Here is a 13,915-nt window from a genome sequence, read left to right as displayed (position 1 = left end):
TTAACCACTAGACTAAAGACATCAGATCCAGCGGCGAACGTCAGAAGCACTAGCCGAGGTAAGGCTGTTCTCGGCGGGGTACATGAGCGCTGAGCGCCCGGTGATCGCTGGATCTCACAACTCCGAAACCGTCAGATAACATTTTTAAATAGGCCTAGGCGCTATCTTTATAAATAAACCACAGATTTGAGCTTTAAACAACTACATTGTCGACTGAAAAACTCTTAAAACTACATTTCGTGACACAATAACAGTAGTATTTTTAAATTTCGCGGCCTTTCTCCTCTGAAAAAATAGTAAATGAAATACAACCAGAAACAAATTTTCAGTTTTGCTTGTGAAAGGTAATTCCCTGAGACCCGTTTTCAATTATGTGGCGATTTGTAAAGCCCCAAGCAGCACACGAAATAGACATTTTTCTCAATTCTCGTTATGAGAGGTATGGGAAAGTTGCCCTCCGCAATATGGCGGCGCCGTTGATGTACGATCCAGCGGCCAATAGGGCGTCTATGTATTTGTTATGTGTATGTTCGAGACAGCAGCTGAACTTCCCTCCATTTGCCTGCACCTCGTCCATTAATTGTATAGCGGGACAAGTTTACTCCTCAGCGTGACGTGAGAAATACAAGGTGTGGCGTGTGAACTGGTTGAAATGCGTGTGTCTCAAGGTGAATGCGTGAGACTTGAGAGCCCTGGAAAAGCATGATTAAGATTAAGAGACAAATGGAGTGGGCAGACATGATTTTTTGACCACTTCATTAAGTTTGGTTTTGTAGAAAGCCTTTCTTTAAAGTTCATTTCGTTTTGTATTAATTGTATCTTAATTTTAATCAATGTTTCATCAACCAATTGCCTGGATTTAATGAATAAGAAAATATAGCAGGCACTATAATCAGGACACGGAGACGCCGGCGTGTGAACTGGAGCTTGTCTCATAAGCTACTTGCCTCACAGACCTGAGAAATATATCTATAGAAAGCTTGAAATGTGTACTTTTAAACAAAACAATAGAGGTTATGCGCAACATACTTCCGGGTTCTACAAAACAGATATAACTACTTCCGGTCGTCAGCTACTGAGGTAAACACAGCGTAGGAATGGCGACCTTTTATAGCCGGTGTTTACAGGAGCTAACCATTCTATCCATTTCAGATGTACTATCGTATTGCTAAACGGACTTCCAGAGCCCAGAGTACTCCGTTAGATAAAGGATTTAAGTTTTACGCCTCCTCATTTATTCATGATTATGAAGGTATGTAAGTTAGTATGTAGCTTTTGCTAATGGCACCCGATGTAGAGTTAGCTATTATCAGTAAGTTAGTTTAGACTTGTATGCTATCATAGTAGTTTAACCTTTTATATTTGCTTGCAGACGATTAAAACAATCAAATGAAGACTGCATTTTATTTATTTTTATAAAAAAAATTGTTCTGATACTTAAGCATTCGTGACATTTTAATTAAAACAGAAATAAGATTTGTTTTCTAAAAAAGCAAAAAATAAATTACCTCAGAGATCACCTACTGCTGCAGATGCGTTCGGTAGTGCAAACCGGAAATGCTTATACCTGTTTTCCGGTTCAAACGTTGGGCGTTCCGCATTTGTATAATTAAACAAACAAATCCAGCATTTTGCAAAGAAACTCGACTCGCAAACAATCAGAAAGCAATTTGCAAGTACAAAGGTCAATTTGAGCGAAAATGCAGTGGAGTAAGAAATATGTATTGTGTTTTACAAATATAAATAAATGAGCCTAGATAATATTTCACAAATAAATATAAACCATCCTAAAAATTGCTTGTAACCTTTGAACAAATACCAAATCTAGTGCATACAAATGCATATCTGTCTGTTATGATTGTGAGACACTTGGCTTTTTTTTAGATGTCTATGGCTAGGCTCGATTTTCTCACAAATGTGTCCAGGCAGATTTTCTCACAAATGCAGTTGAGCAACTTCCTCTTCTAAAACAGTAGATGGCGCTAAACTAGGGGATTAATTTAGCGCTATCGCGGGAGGCGAATTTTTTTTTCCCAGGATGGTTGGGGAAGACTCATGAATATTCATTAGGGAAGTCATCCCTGATTGGTCTTAACCCCAGTGACGGGTAGGTTTAGGGGCGGGGTTGGGGTAGGTTATCACATAGACCCCAGTGACGGGTAGGTTTAGGGGCGGGGTTAGGTGTAGGTCATCAGACCAATCAGGGATGACTTCCCTAATGAATATTCATGAGTCTTCCCCAACCATCCTGGGAAAAAAAATATCGCTCCCAGAAGAAGCACTGATTTGAAACTTGCCTTTGCCTGGTACAGTTGATGATACTCTGTGTCTCCCCGGCTGGCCACCTCACACATTTCTCTAGATTTTGCAATTACCTTGCATGACACAATACCATGAAATATACCAGTTTTTAGGGCACAGAATAACGTTTGTGGTGATACCAGTTACGTTTAACAGTCACATAAGGATAATAAGGTATTCATTGTGCATGGTGAAGTGAACGTCATAGCCTACCTTAGAAAAAAAAAAAATATTCGATGATTGATCGAAAATCGTATCTCTCCCCCTACATGCTCACCGGCAAGCAGGGATGGGCAGTATGATGTATTTAAAATACATATTTGAAATAAAAAATACTATTTTGTATTTTACCAACATCTGGCACACGAACTGATGCCAAATATCGCGATGTGTTCGGAATGAGACTTCTTAAGCGCGATTTCACAATACTACTACTAATAATATATCACAATACTGTTGTTGTTTGTTTAATACTGTTGATCAAATAAATGCAGGCTGGGTGAGCATAAGAGACTTATTTAAAAAAACATTTAAAAATCCAACTGACCACAAACTTTTGAACGTATAAGTGTACAGCAGGGGTCTCCAACCTTTTTGTGAGTGAGGGCTCCCCGAAGGGATAAAATAGTCTAGAGGGCTACTTGTTTGATATAGGCAACTCATACTCACTTGCTGCGTTCGAAACCACATACTCAATGAGTAGGTAGCCTACTTAATTTCAATACTTACTTAACGAGCGCTAAAAGAGTAGGTAGGCTACTTTATAGCCAGATCTCGTTGAGTATGAATGCGAACCGGACATCTGCCATGTTGACGTTGTCATGTGACCTACGACGCGTTATCACACGCGCAACAACTTAAAAGATTTGAACGACACGTTTAATTCATCATAATATCTGTAAATATCTTGATATTGATTAAACTTGCTCATTTTGTGGTCTTTTTGAAGAAACTGCTGCCATTTATTTTGTGAATACATTTATGGTTGATTTAAGTTCTTATATTTAACCCTACTAATGTGACCCACCTTTATATCCTTAACGATATTATTTATTTTTATTACGAAATCCCAAAATTGTCATCTCTTGAATATGTTGTTAATTTCTTTATTTTATATCCAAAAATTTTCATCCACAAGCAAAAGTGGCTTTTTGCTTTGTTTTCCTCTTTTTCTTGTTGAATTTAACTCTCGTTTCATTCCTCAGGCCTAGGCCTAAAAATATAAAAAATGCATTTTTTAAATGTATTATAACGAATTATTTAAGAAAATTTATATTAAGATTCAATCTTGTAGGTTCTTTTTTCCTGTGTAAAAAATCTCATATTATGTATGCAAACCCATGATTGATACCTCATAACATCAGTAACTCGACAGCCCTACCTAGAACGGTTCTCTTACGAGAGGTCTCTCGTACTTGCGTAAGTATCTTATGCTAGGGGAAAACCTCTTTTCCTCGAGATATTGAAGCCAAAAATTATCCTTAATTTTGCAATAATGTAAAACGCATTGCAGCAGCATGCAGACATGGGCGAGACAGCTCGCGCACCCATTGGCTTCTCTGCGGCAACTGCACCAGCCTATCGAAAGAGGCCCCTCGTGACGTCAGAACCAATGAGGGTGCTTCGCGCCCATTACGTCATGTCCCGCCGAAAGCGGGTGGGGCTAGGGCTATAAATACGGCCCAGAGAGGCTGGTTTGGTCAGTTTTTCATCTCTTCAGCGGGCCTTCGCATCGCTGGATCCTGAGAGGAAGCCGCGCCGTCTGAGTCAAGCACCCAGCGGGATTAGTGCATCTGAAGCTGCTGTCGACATCTCGCCGCCTTCAGTCGCCGTTTCTGCTGACGCTTTCCGGCGTACATATCCTTTTCTCTGCTACTGTGTTTTGTGTATGTGTGTGTGTTCGCCGCCGCGACACACACTCTCATTGCACTAAAAGAGCTTTTTCAAGACGCCCCTTTCCCCCCCAACCCGCAAAGCTCGCCGGTGCGCCCGCTTGCCTTGCCTGCTTGGAGGATGATACCTGCTCTCCCTCTGTTCGAGCCGCGCAAACCGCGCCGTTCACAGGGGATGTCAGGAGCGGACGGTCACTGGGCTAGCTTTCTCTCTCCCTCTGTTCGAGCCGCGCAAACTGCGCCGTTCACATAGGGGAGGCTGGAAGCGGACGGTCGGGGTTAGTTTTTCTTTACGTACAAGAAAGCTATACCCTGCCCCTGCGCCCCTTTCACGCGTCACTCACCGGCGAAAGGAGTAAAGAGCGTTTATAGTCCCGCCGAAGCTGGACTGACCTGAATTTTCTCAGTTCCCTGATCAGGCGACTGGAAATATAAATATTGCAGCGCCTGCAAGCAAACGCCGAAGAAAACATGTTGACGCTCTTATATGCTCGTGCATCTGAAAGCCTTTGTGTTCCCCCTGTGGCTCAGTGGCGGAATCTTTGGTTTTTCGCACAAGAGACCGGTGTTCGAATCCCGGTCTAACGGCAGATAAATTATGCCTCCAATGCTTCGCTCTGTCAGTTCCCTGAAAGGCGACTGCAGATGTGCATTTTGCAGCCAACGAGCGCGTTGTACAACCCGCTCGCCTGTAGGGCTGTCAAAATTGCTCAAAAATGACGTTCGAATATTCCCTCTAAAAAACACACGAATATTCGAACTATTCGAACATCTGGTTGCGCATTTTTTCAATGACGCGCATTACGTCAATAACAGGACAAATTAATACAAAGAGACATACATAACTTGTATAGGTAGTTAATTTAAGTTTAAACATATTTGACAATGTATTACCAACACAAAACCAAGTAAATAAACGAATGGCCAAGACCGCAGACCTCAGTCTCGCTCACTCGCAGGCACTCTCTCTCTCTCTCTCTCTCTCTCTCTCTCTCTCTCTCTCTCTCTCTCTCTCTCTCTCTCTCTCTCGCGCTCACGCTCTCTCTGCTCATAACGGTTTAAATGAACAACAATAAGCACATGTTGAGTGCTGATCAAGAGTTTTGTGCAAGCAATTTAAGGTCGCGACTCTTGCCCCAAATATAGCAGGCTTCATTCAGTGATTGAAACAAATGTATTAACATTAATTGAAGTTTTACAGTATAGAACCGACATTGAACGCTCCGAGCGAGCTGTGCTGTGGTAAACATTGAACTTTTCTGTTTAACTTTAAATAAAATGAGGCACACAATTCCGAGAAATGTGACAATAAAGAACTTTTACCCTGAGGTTCATAAAAAATAAAGTGCTATTAAAAAAGAAAAAGGCTACTTACATTATTGGTGCTTGTATTAAAAAAAGGAAAAACTGACTGCAATTTATTCCATTTTTCTTTTAGTGCACTGTCAACTTTCAGCAGTGCGACTCGTGTGACCTGTCCCTCAAGCCTTGTTTATACTCGACGCGTCCGCACGAGCGCGAATCGCCCCCTATCGTTTCAAAGAATAGTACAACGGCGAGCGCGTCGAGTAAACGCCTCGTCCGTTTGGGGAGGTGCGCGCGCAGTCTGCGGAACAAGGCTTCAGGCAGCGCGCGCGCACTCGCAAAGCAGACAGCCGCGCCTCTGCTTCCGCGGGCGTGTTTTTCCATATTCGAAATTCACATTCGAATATTAATTTTCACGTTCGAATTTCTGTTTTTTAAAACTATTCGAATATATATTCGAATTTAGAATATTCGTTGACAGCCCTACTCGCCTGCACCCAAACACCGTTTCTATGGTTCCCGTGCGTCACTGGCGAAAGGAGAAAAGAGCGTTTATGTCCCGCTGCGGCCGGGCCGAATTCTATTTCTCATACATTTCTCATTCCCCTCTGAAGTTCAGGCGACTGGAAATGTCAATACTGCAGTGAGCGAGCCTGTTGTAATGCACGCACGCACGCCTGCATACAAACGCCAGCATGTTGACGCTCTCTGATAATACTCGCGCTAACTAAATGCCTATGTGTCTTCCCCTGTGGCCCAGTGGCAGATTCTCAGGCTATCGCACGAGAGACCCGTGTTCGATCCCGGGTCCAGCGGCAGATAAAATTATGTCGTCAATGCTCGCTCTGTCAGTTCCCTGAAAAGGCGACTGCAGATGTGTATTTTTGCAGCCAACGAGCGCGTTGTACAACCCGCTCGCCTGCACCCAAGCACCGTTTCTATGGTTTCGGTGCGTCACTGGCGAAAGGAGAAAAGAGAGTGTCCCTAGTCCAGCTGCGGCTGGATCTACCTCCATTCTCACACATTTCTCTGGAAATGTCAATATTGCAGTGGACGAGCCTATTGTAATACACGCACGCCTGCAAACAAACGCCAGCATGTTGACGCTCTCTGTTTCTATGGCAACTTCTCACTCGTTCAGTTCCAGTAAATGCGACTGTTCCAGTGTATTCTGCAGTAAACAAATCGGCGACACAGCCTGCGTGCCTGCACACAAACGCCGCTTTTACAGCTACCCAGATAAATCCCATAAGAGTGTATTTTCTGGTGTTCCGGCCACGGCCGATGGTGTTATGAGTGTAGAAAAAAAATGCCCACTGCCAGTGCTCATTCCTACACAGAAACACAGCCCGTCACACAGGGCTCGCGCACATGAAATCGACCCAGATCGATTGCGCATTAAATGTGGTAAATGTGCCCACTGCCCAGTGCCCACAAACACTACGTTCTGCATGTCTCAAGGTTTCTGGAAAACGAAACCAACATGCATTCGCTCTGCTCAGGCGGACAATGCTCTCAGTGTTGTAAATGTGCCCGCTATCCCACGCCCACATTCACACATAGACATGACAGGTCTTACGGGACTCGCCCAGCCCTCCCCCTCTCGGTTGACTACCGCAGAGGAGTCGAGCGCGGGCAATCTGCCCGCTGTTATCAGCGCGCCCCCTGCCTCAAATGTCATAAGCGCGACGCTTATGTTGCAGCACACTGAAGCCCCTCTGTTGCTGAGCGACCAGAGCGCGCTTCGCATTCAACCCCTAGCCATTCGTGCAAACGCATGGGCAAGGCTACCCGGGGTTTCGAAGTGGGTGCTAGACATTATAGAAAGAGGCTATTCGCTACAGTTCGGTCGACGCCCGCAACGCAAAGCGGCGCGAATCGATACTACGGTGAAAAGGAAGTAGCACACCTACTTCGAGCCAAAATAGCGAAGCTACTGAGCAAAGGGGCTATAGAACCCTTATCACAAGCTCAGAGCGGAGGGGGCATGTACAGCAGATATTTTTCTGGTACCCAAAAAAGACGGGGGTCTCAGATCCATTCTAGATCTAAGACGGCTAAACAAAGCATTTCTGAAACGACGGTTCAGAATGCTCACGACCAAGAAAATCCTCTCGCAAATTTGTCAAGGGGACTGGTTCATGTCGATAGATCTGAAAGACGCTTATTTTCAAATACAAATAGCATCACGTCACAGGCGATTTTTGAGATTCGCCTTCGAGGGTCAGGCATATCAGTACACAGTCCTGCCATTTGGCCTATCCCTGGCACCTCGCGCATTCACGATGTGCATGGATGCAGCGCTCGCACCCCTCAGGCTCCGAGGCATACGAGTGCTGAATTATTTGGACGATTGGCTGGTTCTAGCTCGATCACAGTCGGAGCTCATAGAACACAGGACCATATTACTCGATCACCTCGAGAATTTAGGTCTCACAGTCAATTGGGCGAAGAGTTCGCTGTCTCCCAGTCAGAAAATATATTTTCTGGGCACAGATCTGGACTCGCTGTCTATGACAGCACAGCTGTCGCCGCAGCGCAGACTAAGTATTCAGCGCATGACAGAGATTTTTCGCCACGGCGCTTTAGTCCCGCTCAAAAACTTTCAAAGGATGCTGGGTCTCATGGCTTCAGCATCCTCAGTGCTTCAGCTGGGTCTGCTTCGCATGCGCCCGCTGCAGTATTTGGACCTCCGGTCTCGCGCGCCTCAAGGTCGATAAGAAATGCGTCGCAGCTCTGAAACCTTGGACAGTGACCGACTGGTACCGGTCAGGAGTAAGCCTGGGGACTTCCTCGAGTGTGTAGGTGGTGTCTACGGATGCCTCAACCTCGGGATGGGGAGCGCTGCTCGAGGGCAGACCATTATTCGGCCAGTGTTCGCAACGGGAGAAGCTTCTGCATATAAACTGCCTGGAAATGATGGCAGTCGACAACGCGCTGAGGCATTTTTTGTCCCCAGATAAGACACCACGTCTTGGTCCGTTCGGACAACATGTCAGTGGTGGCTTATATAAATCACCAAGGAGGTATCAGATCCAGAATCCTTCACAGGCTGACGGAACACCTCCTGGTCTGGGCTCAGCACAATCTGCGCTCGCTCAGGGCAGCGCATGTGCCCGGCCATCTGAATGTGGGACCAGACAGACTGTCCAGAAACTATCTTCCGGCAGGAGAATGGTCTTTACACCCACAGACAATCAAACTGCTATGGAGGACATTTGGCAGAGTGAAAATAGACCTATTTGCGTCTCAAGAGAACGCTCATTGTCAGGAATTTTTCTCCAAGAGCAGGGATGCGCTGGCTCACGTGGCCCCGCTGCCCGCTCTATGCGGTTCCCCCTGTCACGCTCCTACCCCAGGTGTTAGAGCAAATCAGGGAGAGCGGATGCCCGGTGCTACTCGTCGCCCCATTTTTGGACAAACCAAGTCTGGTTTCCAGTCCTGATGCAGCTGACGAGTACCGCCCCGTGGCCGATACCAGTGAGGAGGGATCTCCTCTCGCAGGCAAACGGCTCGATCTGGCATCCTCACCCGGAGCTTTGGTCCCTACATGTGTGGGCCATCAACGGGTACCCGTTAACCTCCCAGCGGGAGTGTTAAACACGATCACACAGGCTAGAGCTCCATCTACGAGGCGGCTCTATTCCTCAAAATGGTCTGTGTTCACTAGCTGGTGTACAGCGAGTGGCACTTCACCCTCACGCTGTGGGGTGCCGGAGGTTCTCTCCTTTTTACAAGAGCTTCTGGATAAGGGAAGAACCCCATCCATGCTCAAAGTTTATGTGGCGGCCATAGCAGCGTTCGCTGAACCACCGCTTGGCCAGTCATTAGAAAGGAACGATCTGGTCATTCGCTTCCTTAGAGGAGCTAAGAGGCTGAACCCTCCCAGACCTTCCTCAGTTCCCGTTTGGGACCTTTCCACGGTTCTGGAAGCCATGAAAGGTGCCCCATTCGAGCCAATACAGTCAATAGACCTGAAACTCTTGTCTTTCAAAACAGTGTTTCTTCTGGCTCTCGCTTCAGTGAAGCGCATAGGGGATTTGCAAGCGCTCTCAGTGAGCGCGACGTGTATGGAGTTTGGGCCTAATGACTCGAGAGTCATACTCAAACCAAAGCACAGATATGTTCCTAAATCCCTCAATACACCGTTTAGGGCACAGGTTATCTCCCTGTAGGCCCTGCCGGTATCTGAAGAGGAGGGGGACGCAGGCTTCCTTTGCCCGGTCAGGGCGTTAAGAGCCTATGTGTCTCGCTCATCTGTTTTCAGACAGACGGAGCAGCTCTTTGTTTTGTTCAGCGGACGTTCTAAGGGACTAGCTGCATCAAAACAGAGTCTATCCAGATGGATAGTTGATGCTATAGCGCTAGCTTACACATCCAAGGGCCTGCAATGCCCGATAGGTGTCAAAGCGCACTCCACAAGAGGCATGGCCTCGTCATGGGCTTGGTCCAGTGGGATTGCCTTGCAAGATATCTGTATGGCGGCAGGCTGGGCCTCCCCGTCTACATTTATAAGGTTTTATAACCTCAAGGTTCCCGCTTTACAAGCTAGGTTGCTCTCGGTTTAATTTTTCAGTATTGCCCGCCCGATGCTATCGGCTCAGGATGCTGAAACTGCTAGAGCGTCGATCACTGATCGTCTGTATACTTCTGTGGGCAGTGCGTAAGTCCCCCATATTTACCAGTCCAGGCCGAGTTCGCCCTGGCTGTGTGGAACACTTGATATAACATGCTCTTATCAGAGCTCCATATTACAGGAATGATGCTATTCTAGCCCCTCTTCCCGGATTCTCTGTGAGTCCCTTGTGATTAGGCACTGTATGAGCCCCGGGCACCTGCCCTTGGGACTTTAGTGTTATGTCTCAAGCACGCACAGCGTTTTACATTGTGTTCCCCTAGCGTAAGATACTTACGCAAGTACGAGAGACCTCTCGTAAGAGAACGTACTCGGTTACCAACGTAACCTCGGTTCTCTCTAGAAGAGGGAACGAGTACTTGCGTATCTTGCCACTTCACTTCAGCGATGAAAAACTGACCAAACCAGCCTCTCTGGGCCGTATTTATAGCCCTAGCCCCACCCGCTTTCGGCGGGACATGACGTAATGGGCGCGAAGCACCCTCATTGGTTCTGACGTCATGAGGGGCCTCTTTCGATAGGCTGGTGCATTTGCCGCAGAGCAGCCAATGGGCGCGCGAGCTGTCTCGCCCATGTCTGCATGCTGCTGCAATGCGTTTTACATTATTGCAAAATTAAGGATAATTTTTGGCTTCAATATCTTGAGGAAAAGAGGTTTTCCCCTAGCGTAAGATACTTACGCAAGTACTCGTTCCCTCTTCTAGAGAGAACCGAGGTTACGTTAGTAACCGAGTACGTTTTCCTCAGTGCTTGTAATGTCTGCACAAAGGAGATGGGCAGCTGTGCAAAGATTTGCCTTTTGAGAAAACTGTTGATTTTATACTCGAAAAATTTAAGTATCATTAATATTAAAAATTAATATTACCCCAGAATGAATTGCATTGCCATCCCACCCCAAAACATACAATAATAACAATGATAAATGCTGACCAATACTTAATTATATTACTTTTTACTGAAAATGATATATTTCAATAAAACAAACAAAATGTAATGTATGTCATAGCTATGCATGAATACACTCTAGATGTGTATATAGTAAATATATCTACATTTTCATTCAAACAATTAAATAAAGTATTAATTAAATAATTATATTTTATTTACTGACAACAATGAGAAATTTTTATAAATTAGTAAAAGAATGAATGAAAGTCACCATCACACAATAAACAAATGCATACAAGTCAACACATGAAACAAAGCTTTATTCAAACTACAATCATGTATGTAGACTACAGGCGCTGAACCCCACATCCTTCTGCCATCTCAACACAGCGGTTCCCATTCTGCGGCTTTATTCTGATGAATCAGCTGACCGCCAGAGGTGAGCCGTTCCTTCGTGCCTGAGGTTGTTGCGTGATGCGTTGTGCTTCACAATATGAGGCAGTAAGGGCAGGTGGAGTGATGGAGGGTCTCAGAAGGGCAGGTGGAGTGATGGAGGGTCTCAGAAGGGCAGGTGGAGTGATGGGAGGGTCTCGTAAGGGCAGGTGGAGTGGTGGAGGGTCTCGTCCATGGCACCATCACCAGGATTCAGCTCTGGGCTCCTCATCCTCAGTGCTCACACCAGCCTGCTGACATTTCATATCCTACAAAAATGGACAAACATAACACAAAAGCAGTCATTTCAACCGCACAATGTCATTTGATTTCAGTATTATTTAGAAGACAAAAACGCTTTTTTTCACAAATGCCGCCATCATCTTTCCTTGCAGGTCCTGCTCCACCACAAAAGATCTGCAGCAAATGCACAGAAATCAAGAATCAGAAAAGTGCTGTAATAGCTCTGTTTGAAATTACAATAATTAAAATAAACTACAACTTAATATTTAAATAGTTGTTATTCATTTCTGTAGTATACTCACTCAAAGCCTTTGATGGCAGCATTCAGCTTCATGAGCCACTCTCCACTGGATAAACACATCTGTTCATCGGACCCTGTAACATCCAGACAAGATTCACATTACCTCTGTGATTTATGAGCTCAACACTACATTTACATGTTGAGGTTGTTTTAACTTTTTATCCAACATAAATGTTCCTCAATTTATCAACAGTAATGGACAAATAAAATAGATAACTTATGTTTAGTTACTTTATAGATTTGTTCTACATAATAGCACACATTCATCACTCAGATGTGTATTTCATGTTGTGATGTGCTCTTCTGCAATACTTAGGCCTACTGAAGATGTTCCTGTCAGGTGTAAATAGACATTTAAAATAAGCATCTTTAAGATGTATAGTATATGGTTTATGTAAATCCACGTTAGAGAAGTAACTTACGTGTCCATGGGCGTAGATTACACGGGGGACATGTGTTTATTCAGACAAAACAGGGAAAACAAAACCCACGATGGGGCAAAAACAAGGCTGGTGGGCAAAAACAAAGACTAACTACACTAGACTAAGGGCCAATCTCATTTCTCTGTCTTACCCCTTCCCCTTCCCCTTCCCCTACCCCTTTGTCTGCGTCTTCCCCTTGCCCTTCGATACCGAGTGAAGGGGGGTAGGGGGAAGAACGTTTCTCTAAGAAATGAGACACCACTCGATTACCGTTTGCGTCATCTTCCCTTTCCGCTAGCTGGCTGCTACGTCAACAGAAGCGATACGCGTTGACATAAACAAACGAAGATGCCGTCATCTCGGGTTGTGATATCGATTGCCTGGTCTCTCTTTATCTTTGCACGCTTGTGTGCCATCAGTCAAAGACATTGTTTCATTGTATTTAACGGCGGCGCCGGCGACACCATAAGCAAAACATTAGCAAACGGCAAATAGCGCATAGCTGCTAGCTAGCGGTTAACTAGTGATTCAAAACAAAAACATTACAATTAAAACCGCTTGAACGTTTTATTAAAGGTATCATAAAACACGAGTGTCATTAAACTGCTGAAAATACATACATTTGTGCGACTCACTTCTGAGAAATTCCTACCCCTCTCTTTCAAGTGTGGTCCTCCGCAGACTTCGTTTCAAGGGCTATGTAGCCCTACGCCTTGGCCCTAGCCCATAATCAAAATGAGAATTGGGACACCACTTCCCCTCACATGAACGCGCAAAACCGAGGGGAAGGGGTAAGAGTAAGGGGTAAGACAGAGAAATGAGACGCAGCCTAAGACTTGACAGATAACTAGACAAATAACTAACAACAGCAACAAGATCAGGACTTTACAAGACAGAGTTCTTCACAAGGTACTCACGAGAAGGTTTACACACAGGTAATGTATCACAGGATACACACACTGAGAATCACAATGAACCGGCACAAGACAGCAAACACAAGGGGATTAAATAGAGATACTAATGATAAAACAGGTGACAGGTAAAGCAATGACAAAACGAGGATAACAAGAGGGCGGGGCAAGAGAACGAGACAACACAAGCACATGGCACAAACAAAAGGCCATGTGCTTGCACACAAAACATGGGTCTGTCATGATCCTACCTCAAGAATTAAAGAACAACAAGGACTAGATGGCAGAATCATGACATTGTCATGTGGTATCTGAATTGTGTTGCACAATGATGAATAACTCTGCCTATTTCTCTTGTTGAATAATGAACAAGTTTCGTTGTAAATTGAAAATATTCACTACCCGCACAAACGTGCGTTTATTTTCAATCTTTTTTTATTCGTAATGTCTTTTATTTTCACAGATGTTATCAAAGCCCTTCAAATTAGAATAAACATGGTGATTGTTAGCCTAATGCTGAATTTGTATTTTCATGCATTAACAGCCTGCTTGAATCAGGCAGCGTTGTAACACGTGTACATGAT

At 44.9% G+C, this 13,915-nt stretch overlaps 1 long non-coding RNA gene across 1 annotated transcript; it reads right to left on the bottom strand.

The window, feature by feature from the left end:
* Window positions 1-11,323: 11,323 nt before the first annotated feature.
* LOC309503687 lies at window positions 11,324-12,444 on the bottom strand. Its single transcript, XR_014207819.1, has 2 exons — window positions 12,000-12,444; window positions 11,324-11,871 (listed from the first exon to the last, which is right to left on the bottom strand). It is a non-coding gene; the product is annotated as an uncharacterized lncRNA (long non-coding RNA).
* Window positions 12,445-13,915: the final 1,471 nt, after the last annotated feature.

This window comes from Leuciscus leuciscus, assembly GCF_965113295.1.
Source record: "Leuciscus leuciscus genome assembly, chromosome: 7".
NCBI classification, from domain to species: Eukaryota; Metazoa; Chordata; class Actinopteri; order Cypriniformes; family Leuciscidae; genus Leuciscus; species Leuciscus leuciscus.
This window is presented reverse-complemented; position numbering and strand designations above follow the sequence as displayed.